General features: G+C 34.7%; 1 non-coding gene across 1 annotated transcript; it reads left to right on the top strand.

Moving 5' to 3' along the window:
* The first annotated feature begins 8,334 nt into the window (after positions 1-8,334).
* On the top strand, positions 8,335-8,441 carry LOC122114961. Its single transcript, XR_006148675.1, has one exon. It is a non-coding gene; the product is annotated as a U6 spliceosomal RNA (small nuclear RNA).
* The last annotated feature ends 11,821 nt before the right edge of the window (positions 8,442-20,262 follow it).

Genomic DNA, 20,262 nt, shown 5'->3' with positions numbered 1-20,262 from the left:
TATTTGCAATAACTAGTATATGTGTGAGACAAACAGAAACTGTCAGACAACTTGATGTTAGGTTAAATGAACCACATGTTAAGGATTCAATTTTTTTAATTTCCTGTGATTGTTTCTAAGATGTTTATAAGATGATTTCTTTGTTGCTTTGTATGTATCTCCCCCAGAGTATAAGCCCTGCTTTCACTGTATTTGGTGTTGATATATTTTGTGGAGGGAAACGGAAAAAAACAACAACTGTTTAAATAAGCTTACAGGTGGACCCATTACAATTATAAGATGAACAAGAAGTTATATTTATAAATGTACTTTACAACTTCAGTGGGGTGGGAGGTGGATGGGTGGGGATGGGGTGGTAGGGGCCTGTAGGGGTGGGGGTGAGGAAATGAGAAGGGATGTTATGGGGAAACAAAGGATGAGGCAACAATGCTTGATAAGAAATTTACTCACTATCTTGCCCATGTAATTGTCAACCCTCTGTATAATATTTTCATAATAAAACAAAACCAAACAAAACAAACAAAAAATCTACCAAGCAAATGGCCCCCATAAACAGGCGGATGTTACAATCCTAATATCTGAAAAAATTGACTGCAAATTAAAATTAGTCACAAGAGATTAAAAAAAAGTTTATTATATACTAATTAAGGGTTTCTCCTTCAGGAGGATATTACAATTCTCAATATCTATTCACCAAACAATGGAGAGCCCAAATTTATGCAAGAAACACTACTTTCTCTCAAAGATCACATAGATACAAAGACATTAAATGTTGGGGGATTTAACACACTACTATCACTACTAGATAGATCAACTCTTCAAAAACTCAATAGAGAAACTGCACATCTAAACAACTGCATAGATCAACTAGTTTTAACTGACATCTACTGAGTATTTCAACCAGCAGCATCAGAATACATGTTTTTCTCAGCAGCACATGGAACATTTTCCAAAATGGACCACATTCTACGTAACAAATCAAACTTGTCTAAATTCACAAATATTGAAGTAATACCTTTCATTCTTTTAGAATACAAGGGAATAAAATTAGAATTCCACACCAAAAGCCACCAAAGAGAGTCCTGTAACACATGGAGGCTGAACAACACACTGTTGAATCACCAGTGGGTCATGGAAGAGATGAGAAAGGTAATTAAAATGTTCATGATATTCAACAAAAATGAGCACACAAATTACCAGCTCCTCTGGGACACAGCAAAGGCAGTACTCAGAGGCAAGTTTATAACTCTGAGTTCCTACATCAACAAATTGGAGAGATCTGAAATCAACAACATCTGAACCACCTTGAAAAAGAGGAGCAAGATAAACGCCAATACAGTAGATGGAAAGAAATCATTAAAATTAAGTCAGAATTAAACAAATTAGCATCCAAATATGAAAACAGAAAGAACCAAAAAGATAAAGAATTGGTACTTTGAAAAATTAACAAATTTGACAGACCCTTAGCAAATCTTATGAGAAAAAGAAGAGAATACACTCAAATAAATAAACTCAGAGATGAGAATGGAAACATCACCACAGAAACAACTAAGCTTCAGAACATTATAATGGAATATTTCTCAAACCTTTATACTAGTAAGTTAGAGAACCTGGCAGAAATGGACATTTTCCTAGCAAATATTGTAATGCTGAGAGTAAACCAAGATGAGTTAAACCAGCTTAACAGGCCCATATCAAGTATTGAAATAGAAACACTAATAAGAGATCTCCCATCTCAGAAAAGCCCAGGACCAGATGGATTTACAGCGGAATTCTACAAGGCCTTCATGTCAGAGCTCACACCAATACTCCTTCAAATCTTCAATGAAATTGAAGGAGAAAGTTCACTACCGAACTCATTCTATGAAGCCATCATAACACTCATCCCCAAACCAGGCAGGGACTCATCAAAGAAAGAGAAATATAGACCCATTTCTTTGTTCTCTTTCTTTGATGAGTATTGATGCAAAACTTCTCAACAAAATTTTGGCCAATTGACTTGAACAATTCATCCCCAAAATCATACACCAGCATCAAACAGGATTCATTTCAGGGATGCAAAGTTGGTTCAATATAACCAAATAATCTGGTATAATTCATCACATTACAAACAGCAAGGATAAGAACCACATGGTTATCTCAATAGTTGCAGAAGAAACATTTGACAAGATCCAACATCCCTTTGTGATGAGGGTTCTGGAAAAATTAGGAATCCAGAGAACATTCCTCAATAGAATAAAGGCTGTATGTGACAAAAACCTACAGCCAGCATAAAACTTAATGGTGAAAAACTAAAGCCATTTCCTCTTAACTCAGGCACAAGACAAGGATGTCCACTCTCTCCACTTCTCTTCAATTTAGTATTAGAATGACTAGCTACAGCAACAAGAAAATAGGCAAATATAAAAATGATCCAAATAGGGAAAGATGAAATAAAACTCTTCCTCTTTGCAGATGACATTAGCTTGTGTTTAATGAATACCATAGTCTCCACTCCCAAATAATTCAAGCTGATTCTAAACTTTGGCAATGTAACATGGTATAAAATTAACCCTCAAAAATTCAATGGCTTTTCTCTATGCCAAGAATGAGAAAAGTGTGGCTGAAATCAGGAAAGCAACTCCATTTGTAATAGCCCCACAACATTAAAATACCTAGGAATTAACTTAACCAAAGAAGCTAAGGATCTCTGTGATGAAAATTTTAAAAACTTGAAAAAGGAAATCAAAACATAAATTCGATAGTGGAAAAATCTCCCATGTTCCTGGATTGGAAGGATAAACATCGTGAAAATGGCAATACTTCCCAAGGCTATCTACTAATTCAGTGCAATACCTATTGATATTCCTACCAGATGCTTCAAGGAAATAGAAGACGCAATGCAAAAATTCATACGGAAAAATGAAAGGACCCAAATAGCAAAAACAATCCTTAATAGAAAGAACAGTGCTGGAAGAATATCAATACCAAATTTCAAACTCTACTACAAAGCTATAATATTCAAAACAACTTGTTACGGGCACAAGAACTGACCTCAGGACCAATGGAATAGAATTGAAAACTCAGAAATGAATCCACAGACCTATAATACTGTAATCTTCAATGAAGAAGCTAAAAACTATAATGGAAGAAAGACAGCCTCTTCAGTAAATGGTGCTTGCAAAATTGGTAAATTACTTGTAGAAAACGAAATCTATATCCTTATATACCACCCTGCACCAGAATCATCTCCAAATTGATCAAATACCTCGGAGTCAAAGCAGACACTCTGAAAACTTTAAAGAATGGAGTAAGAGAAACCCTAGGTTTCCTTTGCATAGACCAATATTTTCTTTAAAGATACCCAGAAACAGAACAAAACAAAGAAAGGATGGGCAAATGGGATTGCAATAAATTGCATAACTTCTGCATGTCAAACACATAGCTAGCAAGATCAATAGAAAGCCCATGGATTGGGAGATTTTCACTAGCCATACAAAGAACAAGGGCCTCATATCAAAAGTACACCTGGATCTCAAAAACATTAAATCCCCCAACAACAAATCCTCAAAGAAACAACTTCCCAATAAATCAGTGGACTAAAGACTTAAAGAGAAACTTCTGTGAATAGGAAAGAAGGATGGCCAGTAGACACATGAAGAAACGCACAACCTTCTTAGCCAGAAAAGAAATGCAAATCAAAACCACATTGTGATACCTCCTCACCCAAGATACAATGGCTATAATCAAGATCTCTAATAACAACAGATGCTGGAAGGGATGAGGACAGAAGGGAACCTTATTGCTTTGTTGGTGGGAGTGTAAACTTGTTCAGCCACTTTGGAAATTAGTATGGAGGCTTCTCAAAGACTTTACATAGAGCTATCCAATGACTCCGCCATCAGACTTTTGGGCATTTACCCAAGAGATCACAAGCAAAACCATACTAAAGCTACCATCATAGCTATGTTTATTGCAGCATTATTTACCATAGCTAAGATATTGAATCAAACAAGATGCCCCTCAGTAGATGAATGGATCAAGAAAATGTGGACTATATACCCAATGGAATTCTATGCTTCCATCAGAAATAATGACATTGCCACATTTGTTAGGAAACACAAAGAATCGGAAAAAGTATATTAGATGAAGTAATCTGAGCCCAAAGAAACATAGTTCCCTTGGTTTCCCTTACTTGCAATCCCTAGTATATGTCTGAGACAAGCGGAAACATTCAGATAAGTTAATGTTTCGCGAAATGTACCCCAAAGTACGGATTCAAATGTTTTTTCTTTCTTATGATTGTTTCTAACAAATTTATAAGATGAATTCTTTCTTGCTTTGTATGTCCCTTCCACAAGGTATAACCCCTGCTTTCACTGTATTTTATGTTGGTATAATTTGTGAAGGGGAAGGGAAAAAACAAATGTGGATTCATTGCAGCAATGAGATGTACAAGATTTATGTCGAAAAACGAACTTTACAACTTTGGCTAGGGGGGGATTAAAGGGGAGGGGGAGTGGGGAATGGGAAGGAATGGGAAGGGGAAACAAAGGAGGAGGCAAAAAAGCTTGATGAGAAATATACTCATTCCCTTGCACATGTAATTGGACCCACTGTTTACTATATTTTCACAATAAAAATTATCTTAAAAAATTGTATGAATGGATAGTGCATATGATTTTATTTTTCATTACAAACATAGAATGTAGTAAAAATTTTCATAGCAATTACACTGCACTAGGTTGAGGTCAGATTCAAATGTAAATAATATACTGTGTTCATGTACAGAATTTGAGCATCAAAAATTTTAATATGCCTGTGGTCCTAAAACCAATATCTTACTGATATTGTGTGACAAATACAATTTCCTATAAGTACAGAAATTTTCCTTGTATCTTTTTAATACATATTTTTATTGTAAATGTCCTGTGCACAGGGTTTAGAGTTACATAAATAAGGTAATGAGTACATTTCTTACTGAGCATTTTTGCTCTCCTTGTTTTTTCCCATACCGTCCCTTCCCTCCACACCCCCCATCCCTTCCCTCCACGCCCCCGCATCTGATAGAATGTCTTGTACATCTCATTGTTACAATGGGTCACCTTGTATCCATTCCTTGTATCTTAAATGAAGAAATGCTGGCTTGATTTATGCTGATTCTATTTGTATAGATATACCTAAAATCGCCAAGTCCAAGAGCACATAAATCATATGCACATCACTTTTTTTCATTTTGTTATAATTGTGTTATACACATTTATTGACAGGTTACAAATTATTCTCAAATTTTAATGCATTAAAATACTTTCTTTTTTTCTTATTTTCTTAGCTAGGAAATCAGCAAGACCTTAGTAAGTATTCCTCACATAGGACTTTTCAAATGGGTTGGTGAAATGTTGAGCTGAGCTCCCATCTTGTGAGGACTCACACTTCTGCTTAGGAATTGATGCTGGCTGTTGGAAAAGAGCTCAAGGAAGAATGTCATTTAAAGACTTATAACTTTATTCTGCACCAGGGTATTTTCTTGCTACTTTGTTTGTTGAGAGTGTCTACAAGAACAAGCATTCCCTGGAGAGCAGGGAGATGCCATATGAGGTTTTCTTACTGAGATTTCTGAGTGACTTGCTATCACTTGTACTGCATTTTGCAAATCAAATCTGTCAAAACCGTTTTAAGAGATAAGAGGAGTGGTAAAAGAACTTATAGAGATAAATACTTCTTCAACATATTTGGTTCCAAGCATTCTGTCTAAGGCATATTCAACAACTAGTGAAACTTGTGTTGTCTGTAGCTATGTGTCATTCTCTATGTGTGCATTTATACATGTGTATAGGTATGTGTGTATTTTTGTGTACAGTAACATGCATGTCTACATATAGATGGGCATATACACACATATATTCATATACAAATAAATATACATATATAAATATATGTGCATATATATATATATATATATGTCAGTTGTTCATTGATTCAATCTATAGTTCCCAACATATTGCCATTCTCACAAAGTGTACATGGTAAACTGCTCTGAGGATATTTGTTCTATGATAGGCATCTTTTGTACTCACTTCCCCCATTAACCTTGTTTTTCATCCCTGAATATCTTCTGTCTACTTTCCATAGGTTAGCATTGTTTTCATTATATGTATTCACTGATAATAGAAGAAAAAATTTGTTTGTAAAAGAAAAAGAACTTTTAGGTCAGAGGTTAAAAGTATCCTAACGTCTCAATGATTCCTATGAGATAAAATTTGTAATAGTAGTAAAAGTGAAAAGGAATTCCTAGATCTGTTGTTTTACCATTTAGAATAGGAAAGAATAACATCATGTCACTGTAATAACTCTTAAAGAATGCTAGGGTAACTGATGGTCGCTATCATGTTTCCACAACACCAGTGGATTCTGAAGGATACAGTAGACCAGCAGAAATTCTAATTACCAGATATGGAGCATGAAAGAAAAAGAGAGGAAATGAGACAGTGAAAGAGAAAGAGAAATATCACAATACTGAAAGTGCATAACAGATAAACAAGAGCTGTATGAGAATATTCATACTGCTATCTTTAGACTCTACATCTACATTTGGAGGTATTTGATGTATGATAACCCATCAACATGAAATATAAAGTTATTTTGATAAAAATAAAAATGATTCAGAAGAAATTATAAATGCAAAAACAATCTTCACAGAAGCAAATTCTCAGAAATATTTCATCACTTTGAAAAGGATAAAGTGGCTGACGTTAGTAGTTTGACAATTCACAAAGACATAAAAAGATATTAATATATTTCATTATATATCCCAAAGAAGAAAGCAATTATTGTTTAGATGATTTTTTAAAACACAGTCTCTCAGGTGTTGGGAAGGTGGCTCAGTGGTAGAGTGCCTGCCTTGCGTGCACTGGGTTTGATTCCTCAGCATGACATAAGCAGAAAAAGATGGAAGTGTGTTGTGGCTCAAGTGGTAGCGCTAGGTTGGAGCTGAGGGAGAGCACCTAGGACCCAGAGTTCAAGCCCCATGACCAGAAAAATCAAAATATAAAACAAAACACAGTCTCTCACTTTTGTGGCCTCAACTCTGTAATACCACTGCTTCAGCCTAGGGCTAAGGTTTTAGGTGTGGATATTTATCAACACTACTGATTCAGACTCTACTTAATCATTTTTTAAATAAATATTTTGTTCTTAATTTTCCTCTTTGTAAATTCACATGCTCTATAAAAAATGGTTTGGCCATCCCAGTAACCTTCTCAATGTACCTCCTAATGAGGACTTTCAAAAAGTTGTATTATACTACAAGGAAAACAATGCTATAAATAAGGAAAACCAATAACAAAATATTAATGATTAAAATAAAAACTAAAATAATTATCAGTGTTTTCAGTATTTGAAGGGTATTGCCTATTAAATTTTACTATTTTCTCATATCCCTGTACATTTAAAACAGGTTAAGGTTATGATATTCAACAAGAGGTTTTTAGGTTATGAGTAATCTTTAAAGTTACCCACTAAGATTACTATTTAAGTCTCATCTAATCATTTGTATATGTCTTATATCATCATTTGTTCCTCGCTAACATATAAAATAAGGAAGCCAGGGGCTGGGAAGGTAGCTCAGTGGTAGAGACCTTGCCTTGCATGCTTGAGGCCCTGGGTTCGATTCCTCAGCACCACATAAGCAAAAAAAAAAAAGCCAGAAGTGGCGCTGTGGCTCAAGTGGTAGAGTGTTAGCCTTGAGCTGAAGAGCTGAGGGAGAGTGCCCAGGCCCATAGTTCAGGCCCCCGACCGGACCCCAAAAAATTTTTAAAACATAAAATAAAATAAGGAAGCCCTATAGTTTTAACAGAAACTTTGTAGTTAATAAAGTCTTAACTCTTTATATTCTGCTTCTTTACACAAAGACTTGGCAACTTCTCATTAGTAATGTTCATATAAACTCTGAAATATACATACATAGTAGCATATGTCTGTTACCACAAATCTTAAATACTTTAACGAAAAGTTTTATTACCTGCCAAGCAGTCCTTGTTTTAGCATATATAAGCAAATTCCCAAAATATATTTAAACAATTAAAACTTTTAACTAAACTTAACACTTGCTGCAGTGTTCATTATGACAGGTGCCTTGTATAGAATAATTGAATTCCTCCTCCTACACATCTCTTGAACAACAAATATCTGGAATTATTTTGTTTTTGACCTGTCCATCTTGATTTTATTCTTAAATGTGTGCTTATGTAAGAAGTATATGGCTCTAAAATTTCATGAAAATTCTTTTAAACTTACTTTTTGTTGAATTGTCTAGTTTAAGAAAATCAATTACACTTTATTTATAAAACATGTTCTATGTTCCATTCAGCATCACCTACTCTAACATTGGAACGATACAGAGAAGATTTGAATGGCCCCTGTGCAATGATGGCAGGCAAATTCCTGTACCATTCCATACTTTTACAACAACAGATGCTGGAGGGGATGTGGCCACAAGTTAACTGTACTACACTCTTGGTGGGAGTGTCAACTTGTTCAACCACTTTGGAAAGTAGTATGGAGGTTCCTCAAAAGACTTCACATAGAACTCCCCTAAGACACAGCAATCCCACTTTTGGGCATTTACCCAAAAGATCACAAACAAGACGGTACCAAAACTACCATCACAATTATATTTATTGCAGCATTGTTTAAGATAGCTAAGATATAGGACCAACCCCGATGCCCCTCATCAGATAAATAGATCAAGAAAATGTGCTATTTATACCAATGAAATTCTATGCCTCCATGAGAAAGTATGGCATCACCCAATTTGTTAGAAAATGGAAAGACTTTGAAAAAAATTATTAAGTGATGTAAGCCAAGTCCAAAGAAACATAGGTCACAGGGTTTCCCTAATTTTTAATAACTAATATATCTGGGATAAGCAGAAAAGGTCAAAATCTATGCACATATGACCAGATAAGATGTTGTTAAGGGAAATGAACCCCCAAACAGGAACACAACTGTTTTTTCTTTCTTGCTTGCTATTGTTCTAACGTACTTATAACAGGCTATGTGATTTTTTTTGTTTCTTTATATGTTTCTCCCTCATGCTATAACCCCTGTTTTCACTGTATTTGAATTTGGTGTGCCCACCTCTTGTGCATACGCTCCTGTAATTTGGGGAGGGGAAGGAAAAAAACAAAATGCTGAAATATGGATTTAGGTTGACCCATTGTAACAATGAGATGCACAAGACACTATGTTGAAAACTGAACTTTACAATTTAGGCAGGGGAAGTGGGGAGGGGAGTGTACTTGTAGAGGTGGGCGGGAAAGGATGGTAGAGGGAAAATAAAGGAGGAGGTAACGAAGCTTGTTAGGAAATGTACTCATTACTTGCTCATGTAAATGTGACCTCTCTGTACAGTATTTTTGAAATAAAAAACATATGAAAATGTTCTGAGATGAACGAGTTTATTTCCTTTATTTTACTCATATAATATGGCTAACAAAGAAATTAATGCAAAACACTGATATGAAGGTATTTTGAATGAATGTGTATGTGTGCACGTGCACGTGTTCTCATGCACTTGCATGTATGTTGGTGTGCTCACAGTTTGAAAAAAGGGCGTCAAAGTCTTGCTAGGCCTGCTCTCTAGATTGGTGAGCTACTATATGAGCTACATCTCCATTCCTCGCCCTTTGCTAACATTAAAATTTTTGAAAAATAATCTCATGAATTTATTTTGCCCTGATTGGCTTCCACTGTTATCCACAGATCTCTGGATCCTGAGTAAATATGCCAAGTAGTTAGGATTACAGGTGTGACCAACCAGCACAAGGCTTTCAGAATAATTTTAAAAGTGGAAGAAAGTTTACTTCACGGGGGCTTGTTTTATCATCTCCTACTTATAAAGCATTTTGGAGTGATTATTTGTGATTTTTTTTTCGTTTTTTGGATTCTTAAGAAAGTGATGATATTTAAAAATTTAGTACTTTTTAAAATGGAACCTGGAAAAATGGGACAGAATATATTTGTCTCTCTTATAAGCTCAGCTCTGTGCATGATAACCCAATGTCACCACACAGTCTGTGTTGAAGACAAAATGTAACAGAAAACAATCACCATGGCCAATAATTGCTATGGTATTATTTCTTGGACAATATGAACATTGAATAGAGAGTGTAAGAGAATGGAGAGATTTTACCTACCTTTTGTGTATTGCTGAAAGACTTTTGGAAACTTTGACTCATTTCCTTCCTCACAGTGTGTGCTTGGGCCATGCACTTATTGCCTTTAATTACAATTTTCCCAACACTAAAATGGCAATAACATTAGCATTATAGAAAATGTTATCTTAAGAATTAAGGAAATTAAAACTTGTGAAATACTTAACATAAATTTCCATGAATGAGTTTTAAGTTTAGCCAGCAGTTTTTTTTAAAAATACTAAAAAGAATGCGATAAGTATTACAGAAATCATTGCATATAGTGAGCAAACAGAAGTAATGTTATCTATTGACCATGCTCTTCTTCCAAGGAAGCCAGGTGGATTATTTCTCATGCTGTAATTCAAACTTGTTATCTTATGTCTTGATAGTGTAAAAATATCAGGACAAAATAATGAAGGAATGTTGTAGACTGAGGTGAAGTCCATATGAAAATGTGCAAAACTGATAAAACATAAAAGTATCTGAGCATTATATTGTGTTTTACATCATTTAAGTTACATTGCAAAGTTAAGTAAGACCTAGAAGAATGGATTCTCTTTTTGATGTCCTATCAGAGGTCCTTGGATGAACACTTTCCTCATTCTTGTAAAGACATCATCAGATGAGAGGAACTATATTATTTTTTGTTTGCTTCCGTACATTTATTCTTCATTTGAAATCTGAACTACTTGAGACTGAAAGAAAATAAGGAAATTAGACCCGCAGTCTTTGGAAAGAACAATCAATGTGAAATAAATAAAATGCATACAACCTTGTAAGAGGTCTGACTAAAGTGAGTTATATAGTCTCAAGCATAAACAGAAAATGATTAAGCAATATCATGTTATTTAAAATGGAAAATCTTAGGAGTTGCTTAATATTGTTCCTTTCCAATACCTTGAATTAATTATTGATTTTGTATAGAAAGATTAAAGATGAGATTAAAAAGAAACTTGATTAAAAGTGGACAAAAGTTCTGAATAGACATGCTCTCCTTAAAGCCCTGAAAATTTCCAGTGGGTTTACAAAGTTCTTTAATACCACTTCTATGCTGGTTTAATTCTTTTTCAGCAGAAGTCATTAGAGAAATGTAATTCAAAATTACTATGATACTACTTCATAATTATTGTAACTTTTATCAAAAAAATCAAAGGAATTGGGTGTGGTGGTAAAGGCTTTTAATTCCAAGCATATAGGAGGTTGGATTTAAGTCTAATGCCAGTCCTGGAGTACTGAAGATAATAAAAACTTGCCCTTTATTACCTTATAATAAAGGTAATAATGCTGAGAGTGTGGAGAAAAGGAAATTTTCTACACATTTCAACAAAATGCAGGTTAGTATTCTCCTTGTAGAAAGTAATATGCAGCTTTCTAAAAACTTCAAAGTTGAAATATCATCTGCCCCACCAATCATGTGATTATTTCTCTATGAGTAACTCAAATATATCTGCAGTTCACTGTACTCATCATTCACAGCAACAGCCAAGATATAAATCGAAGTTCAGTGTTCAACTACAGACTAATAAAGCAACTGTGGTACATGCACAAATATCTTTTTCTGTTTCATCCTTAAAATAGCAAGAGACTTCTCCCATTAGCCACAACTTACAATGACCTGAAAAATGTATTCTAAATGAAGAAAAATATTGTCTTCTGATCTTTGTAAACACACACACACGCACACAGAAACACACACACACACACACACACACACACACACAGAGAAACACACACACACACACACACACACACACACACACACACACACACAAACCAACATCAAACATTAAGAGAGAAATTTTTAAAAAGTAAAGCAACGTGGAATTGCTGGGGCATTTAGGTCACAATGTAGAAGATAGTAGATATACAGGATGAACCGGTATAGAGTTGTAATGTACAACATGAGGATACAGGGGACAACACTGGCCTTACATGGTTTCCCTTATTTGCAATACCTAGTATATGTCTGAGTCAAGCAGGAAAAGTCAGATAAGGTGATGTTAGGGAAATGAACCCTACGATATGTATTCAATTTTTGTTCTTTCATGCAATTGTTTCTAACACATTTATAAGACTAGTTATTTGTTGCTTTATATGTCCCTCCCCCACAGTATAACCCCTGCTTTCACTGTATTTGATGTCGGTATAATTTGTGGAGGAGAAGGGGAAAAACAAATCGTTTAAATAGGGAAACAGGTGGACCCATTGCAACAATGGAATATACAAGTCGTTATGTCGAAAACAAACTTTACAATTTTGGTGGGGGGGGGAAGGAGGGAGGTTTAGGTGGGGGCGGGGGGAGGTTCAGAAGGGATAGGAAGGAGAAACAAAGGAGGAGGCTACAATCCTTGTTAAGAAATGTACTCATTATCTTGTCCATGTAATTGTAACCCCTCTGTACAGTATTTTCACAAAAAAAAAAAAAAATAGAATGAAGCTAAGTAAGTAGGACTTGTTCTTCTGAGTAGGGGTTGCTCTTTTTGTTGTGCTTCCTTCAGTAATGGATAAGATGAACATAATTCTTTAAATATACCTGCCTGTTTGCAGAAATAATAACAAACACTATACCAATAATGTTGCATGCTCAATATAGAACAAAATGTCAAATTAAAGTACATGATATTATCCTTGGTGTAAACTAATTATTGCAAATAATGGAAACCATGGGACCTATGTTTCTTTGTCCAGTTTACTTCACTTAATATGATTTTTTCCAAGATCTTCCATTTCCTTAAAAATGAAATGGTACCTTTTTTTCTGATGAAAATATAGTATTGCATGTACGTATATCTCTCTGTTGTGTGTGTGTGTGTGTGTGTGTGTGTGTGTGTGTGTGTATGTGTGTGTGTGTTTCACTTTCTTGATCCATTCATTTACTGAGGGGCATCGGGGTTTATTCCATATCTTAACTAGGGTAAATACTACTGTGATAAAACATAATTGGGCTGGTAGCTTTAGTGTGGCCTTGTTTGTGGTCACTAGGGTAAATGCCCAGAAGTGGGATTACTGGGTAATAGGGGAACATTATTGTGTACATCAAGGATAATATTAATAGTTGAGCAGAATAGCTCAATAGCTATGTACATATGACTCTATAAGGTGATTCAAAGTTAAATCAACACTTGTTGATTTAACTTTTTGTTGTTCTTAATATACTACGTGATTTGTTTTTATCCTTTTGTGTTTTCCACACCTATAGTTCATCGCCTGAAGACACTGTATTTTAATCTGATGCCCGGGTATTGTAAATATGTTGTTCTGAACTTGGAAATGGAAAGAGAAAAAACAAAATGGTGAGACAAAGGACAAAGGAGTAACCTATGCAACTGTGATACTCACAAGACAATATGTTGGAAATAATCTTGGGGGGGTGTTGGGAGAGAAGAGGGAAAAATTGGAGAAGGGGTAACAAGTTAGAAAAGAAATGAATTCCTTACCTTACTTGTGTAAGTATAACCCCTCTGTACTTTTCCTTAACAATAGAATTTAAATAAAAAATAAAATCTAAGAGAGCAGCAATACAAGAGATAGCAGATGGGGGAAATACTGTAGTATAGTGCAGTAAAACAGCTGTGGAGACCAGAAATTTTACTTTTACATAGGAAGTAATAAACTAGCACACAGATTTTCAGCCTCATGTCAGTCATTAAAAAGGGGAAACAAAATGCACAATCAGCAAACCAATAGATATAAAATAGAAAACTAAGCAAGTTGAATGGATGACTTGGACCAAGAATAACAAATGACACAATTAGGTAACAAATAACAAGCTGGTAAGTTTAAAAAATATTACCCATAATTCTATTAAATGTTGTGTACATCACAATTTGTTAGCACTATAATTCAAATCACAGTTAAATAATACATCATTATTATAATGTTATTTATTTTTGATTTCTTAATATTGAATGTTTAATATAAAATTTTAATTTTAGCAGCTATAGAAAAGAAGAAAGTGAAATTAATTTTAATGATATATTTCATGAATTGTAAAATTGAGAAACAGTAGAATTTAAAGAAATAATTTATCATTATTGTTTTATTTCTGTGAATTAATGTAATAATTCAAAGTGTATTCTACACTTAACACTCATCTTAACATCAAATAATAAATTATTTCACATGACTTGGTTTTAGGTGGAAGGATTTAGCACTGTGGTAAAATTCATACCACACAATACACGAGGGAATGTCCCCTCTCATCCAGTTTAAGTTGTGGAAATTTGATTTCTACATGAATGTTAAATTCATGTCTAGGTGACATATATACAAGTATATAGAATTATATGCATGAGGAGTACTTCAGATGATACTTAAAAGTCATATTCATTAATTAAATTTTTATTATTTTGTACCAAATAAATATTTATAGAGAGACTGAATTTCTGAGTAGATGATGGTGTATGTGGGCCAGATTATGCACATTGAGGCTTATTTTATATTCCTGATATTGTTTCTACAGTTAGATTTAATTTTCCATAACTGGGTTAAGTTGTTATATTGGATATATGAAAGTAATTTTTTGTCATTAATCCTTTGCCAGTTGTCTAATACTAATATAATTTATCCATGTGTTAGAAGTAATGGAAATAACAACAGATATAAGCAAGATAAATCAGTCTGAGGTAGAAAAGAATTTTCACCTTTATTTTGATAGCTGGTCCTCTTTTACACTACAGAATATTCTTGGGAAAATGTGCTCCATGCTGGCCACAACTGCAGAATATTATGGTTTGATCTATCAAAAGAGAAGGAAGGATGGGGAACCTCCCTTCCAAAAGTCTGCTCCCAGAGATGTGATCTGCTTTATGGTGGTTACTTGAAAATGAACATTTTTCACAGTCAACCTTGAAAAGCTATCTTGATAGACCATTTCTGTAAGTGGATTACTACAGACTTGTTCATGGCTTTGTAAAGATGCCAGATTTCCTCATTTTGAGACAATTTAACAGGAATTTAGTCACCTGTTTTTGTATCTTTCAGGGAAAAACCAAATGACCCTAAGCCAGGGAATCACTGGGGCCCAGAAAAGCTACTACCTTGAATAGTAATCCTAGACCTCTAAAACAAAACACACATGCGCACACACACACACACACACACACACAAATCAAACAATCAAACAAACAAAAAAATCCAGTTAGTACAGCCAGTCAGGGCTGCTATGAAAGCCTACTTGAAGTCAGGCAAAAAAAGAGAAGCTGAGAGTTATTTAGCTGATAACCAATATATTTTTTATGAGGTAGACTGAAATGAGACCCCAGAGAGAGGGTCAGGAAGACTGATCAGAGAGACTAAAATTGGCCACACAAATGTTGGAAAATAAAATTCTTTGCAGAACAAATAAATCATAGTAAGCCTGCGCATATAAGAACAAGACAGTAAACCAAATTCCAGAAATGCACATTTTCTTAGAGGTCAGCTTAATGAATTAGCAATGGAAATATCTGAATTCTTAAATATTTGACCACATGTGGAAGAAGGCTGAAGAGGAAGAAAATGCCATCATTCTGTTAGGAGGTCCAACATCACATTAGGAAATAATCAAGCACAGATTTGTAATAAAAAGAGTAAATAATTATTCCATATGAGGGCTTCATTTGTTTTGATCTAACAGTTCTTGATTTAGGTGCTAGCAATTACCATACAATTGATCCAGTCCCACAGCTGAGTTAATACTGACCGCATTATTCCCACATGAAGGAACAGAGAAAATTTACTAATGTCTGATGAAATGAGTAGAGAGTGAAATGTTCTAATAATTATATCTGAGGTTTAGGAACAGGTGATGAGGTGGATTTTCTTTTCTAAAAATCCCTCATTTTTAGCCTGGTGCTAGTGGCTCACAGCTGTAATCCTACCTACTCAGGAAGCTAAGGTCTGAGGACAGCTGTTCAAAGCCAACCTGGGCAGGAAAGTTCTTGAGACTCTTATCTCTAACTTAATCACCAGAAAACCAGAAGTGGCACTGTGGCTCAAGAGGTGGAGCACTCACCTTGACTTGAAGAGCTTAGGGACAGTGTCCAAGCACATACTTCAAGCCCCTCAACCAACAACAAAAATCTCCCTTTTCTTGGATCTTTTCCTAACATTCAACAAAGAAGCCATTTTATCAAGCACTACATTTAAGTCCTATTCTAGCTACTGCAAATAGAATGATTTGGTATCCTATGACAAATGGTTCATATTTGTGGAAACAATTACCAGCAGTGGTAACTTTTTTTCCAGTCCTTGAACTCTGGGCCTGGGCCCTGAACATGGTTATACTGGCAGCTTTCATTTGAGCTTGTTTGTTATTTATTGGATTACTGCCAATGAGGGTAATTACTGGGTGTAAAGGAAGATATATGTTTAGTCTTTTCAGGAAACTCCGTACTGCATTCCACAGTGGTTGAACAATTTTAGTTTCCCACCAACAGTGTAATAGAGTTCCCAATTGGTTACATCCATGCCAGCATTTTCTATTGCTAGTTTTCTTGATAATGGGCATTCTAATTGGGATGAGGTAGAATCTGTCTTGTTTGCTTGTAGATTTGTGGGCACCTTCTAGATACCATGAATGAATCCATGAAATCTGTATTGCTCGGAGTCTGCATTCCTTTCTCTTTTCTCTTAGTATAATTTTCCCAAGCCTTTCATTTTCCTTAATATTGGTGAAAAGTCATCCTCTCTGATGGGTGAATAGAATTCCAGTGTGTGTGTGTGTGTGTGTGTGTGTGTGTGTAAGATGATTATAGGCCCATGAGTTCATTTCTATGTGTTATGTTTCATGTGTACTTTTGTAATTCCATATTAAATTTGGATTGCTTTCTTTACTGCATTGAAGAATATTTTTAGGATTTTGATGAGTATCACATGGTCAATTGTTTGGGGCAATATTGCAGTTTTTGACACTTTAATTCTTCCACCCAAGAACATTGAAAGATTTTCCATATCCTTGAATCTCCTTCAATTTCCCTTTTTAGATTTTAATGTTTTCACAGTAGAGTTCCTTCACATTTTTAGTTAAATTAATTAACTCCTAGTTTTGCTGTTGTTATTTTTTTGTTTAGATTAGATTAGATTTTGAGGGTAATACATATGAGGTTGTATTTTGGATTTCAGGTTGGTTCTTCCCATTGTTGGTAACACAGAAAAACTACCGATTCTTGGTGGGTTTTATACCGTGCTACATAGCTGAAGGTTAGCATCACCTTTCCTAACTTCAGGGAGGAAGCTATAAGGACTTTTAATACAGGATCATTTCATCTGTAAAATGGGATAGTTTTACTTCTTCCCTATGTGTATCCCCCCTTTTTTTTTCTCTTTCCAATTGCTCTTGCTAGAAAGTCCGCTACCATTTTGAAGAGTAGTAGAGAGTGGACATCCTTGTCTCATTCATGATTTTAATGTCTTAATGCTTCCACCGTTAGGTAAAGGCTAATTATCTCTATCATAACCATACTCTGTATTAGATTGAGGAGTGTTCCATGCATTCCTAGCTTCTCAGACTTTTTTAATCATAGAAGGGTATTGGAGGGTTTTAAAAGCTATTTCTATATCCATATAGGTGATCATGTGTTTCTCACCCCTGCTTCTGCTGACGGTTTGTGCTATGGTTATTGACAAGAATATTGAATCAAATTGTATCCTAGGATGAATCCTATTTGATCATACCATATGGCTTTTTTGTTAGTTACTGAAATTGGCTGGTGAGAATTTTATTAAGAAGTTCTGTAGTAATGCTTATCAAAGAGTTCTCTTTCTTTGGTGAGTCCCTATGTGATTTAGGGAAGTGTCTAATTCTATCTTCATAGAATGTGTTTGATAATTCCATTTCCCTTTCCATTCTATTGAAGAGTTAGATCTGCATATTGTAAGTTCTTTGCAGGCCTTAATTTCATGGTAAATTCATTGAGTCCTAGCCTTTTCTGGAATGGGAAGTGGTTTATTGACATTTAATTTTCATTAATTCTTATGTTTTACTTCTTGCTTCAGATTCAGTATAGGAAAGCATCAATTTCTTCAGGATTCTCCAGATTATTGGCATAAGGTTTTCAAAGTACTCTCTTATAACATTCTCAATTTTGCTTATATCTGTTGTGTTGTCTCATTTTTGTCTCTAATTTTCTCTATTTGAGTTAGTCCTCTTATTTTTTTATTATGAAAGTGATATACAGAGGGGTCGTTACAGTTACATAAGTAATGAGTACATTTTTTTAAGTGTTAACTCTTCCCCATTTTTTCCTGCTTCCCCCAACCCTGACATCCCACTCCCCCAAAGTTGTAAAGTTCATGTCTAACATAGTGTTAGACTCAGGTTAACATGTATAAGACAAAGGGTACAGAAATAAAAAAAAAGTGAGTACAAGGAATTACCCAAAAGGTAAAAACTAAATAGAAATAACCAAAAACAGCTCACTATACAATCATCTTGTATCCATTTCTTGAAGCTCATTTCGATAACCATCATTTTATATGGTAATATGCATATTGCTTTTGAGCTATTGTGACTATTGTAGACATATTCTAGTGTTTCCAAAGGATTGAAATCGGTGGCCTATGATTCTTTGGGTCTTGCTTGTTTGACTTATTATATTTTCGAAGTGATTCCATTTCCTTACAAATGGGGCAATGCCATTCATTCTGATGGAAGCATAGAGTTTTGTTGTGAACGTATATGACATTTTCTTGATCCCTCATTGCTGGCTCATAGGGGAGCTCAATTGAGGAACTTCCATACATCTTCATAGAGTATTTGAACAAGTTTACATTTCCACCAATACTGTAGTAATATTCCTTTTTGGCCACATCCCCACCAGCCCAGCATCTGTTATTTTTAGTTCTCTTCATAATGGTAACTCTAACTGGGGTGAGGTGGAAGCCCAATGTTGCTTTGATTCACACTTCTTTTATGGCCAGAAATGTTGCATATTTCTTCATGCATCTATTGGCCATGCATATTTCTTCTTCAGAGAAGTCTCTCTTTACATCTTTAGCCCACTTATTAAGAGAGTTGTTATTTCTTTGAGGATTTGTTTTTATTTGGGGGGGGAGTTAACTTTTGGGGCTCTAAATATATTTGAGATATGAGGCCATAGTGTGTTGCAGAGCAGGTAAAGATCTCCCAATCTGCTGGATTTTTTATTTACTTATCTATATAAGTTCTCTTCTTAGTCAGATTTGGTATGGTTGTGTCAAGTCTGTTAATTTATTTAAAAAACCAACTCTTTTTTAAAATTCTTTCTATGTTTTATTTTGTCTTTATTTATTTATTTCTGATTTTTTAAAACTTGTTTCTGTCTACTGCTTTGGGTTAGGGCTTGCTCCTGTTTTCAAGGAGTTTGAGGTACATAATTAAAATATTTGTTTGAGATTTCCCCAATTGCTTGATGTAGGCACTCAGAGCTATAAATTTTCCTCTAAGTACTGCATTTCCTGTGTCCCAAAGAAGCTAGTATTTTGTGTGATCATTTCTGTTAAATTCCAGAAACTTTCAGTTGTTTTCTAATCCCTTCATTGTCCCACTGGTCATTCAGCAACGTGTTATTCAGTCTTCATGGGTTTGAAAATGTTTTTTTTTTTTTTTTTTTTTTTTTGCTTTAGCTGTTTAATTCTAAGTTTATTGTGTTACATTCTGACAAGATATGGGAATTCAATTAATTTTTCTTTCAATTTGGACAGAATTCTGAGTGACATAGGATATGTTCTATTTTGGAGAATCTTCCATGAGCTGCTGTGAAGAATGTATATTCTGACGATGAATGTATATTCTGTAGATGTCTGTTTGGGCTAGGTAGTCAATGTAGTTATTTAGGTCTGAAGTTTCTTGGTTGAGTTTCTCCTGGACAGGTCATTCATGGATGACAATGATGTGTTGAGATGTGTTTTCAGGTTAAGTAGTATTTGGTTGATGATGTGGAATGCTCCAGGATTCAGGGCATTGATATTTAGACTTGTTATATCCTCCTAATTGAGCGTTGTCTTTATCAATATGTAATGTCTCTTTGTACTAATTTTAATTTAATTCTATTTTATCTTATGTTAGTAATTCTACTGCAGCCTGTTTATGGTGTCCATTTGCTTGAAAATATATCTTCCAGCCTTT

This window comes from Dipodomys spectabilis, unplaced genomic scaffold (assembly GCF_019054845.1).
Source record: "Dipodomys spectabilis isolate Male_0828 unplaced genomic scaffold, ASM1905484v1 ptg000114l, whole genome shotgun sequence".
Classification (NCBI taxonomy): domain Eukaryota; kingdom Metazoa; phylum Chordata; class Mammalia; order Rodentia; family Heteromyidae; genus Dipodomys; species Dipodomys spectabilis.
Note: the sequence above shows the minus strand (reverse complement) of the source record. Positions and strands in the feature narration are given on the sequence as shown.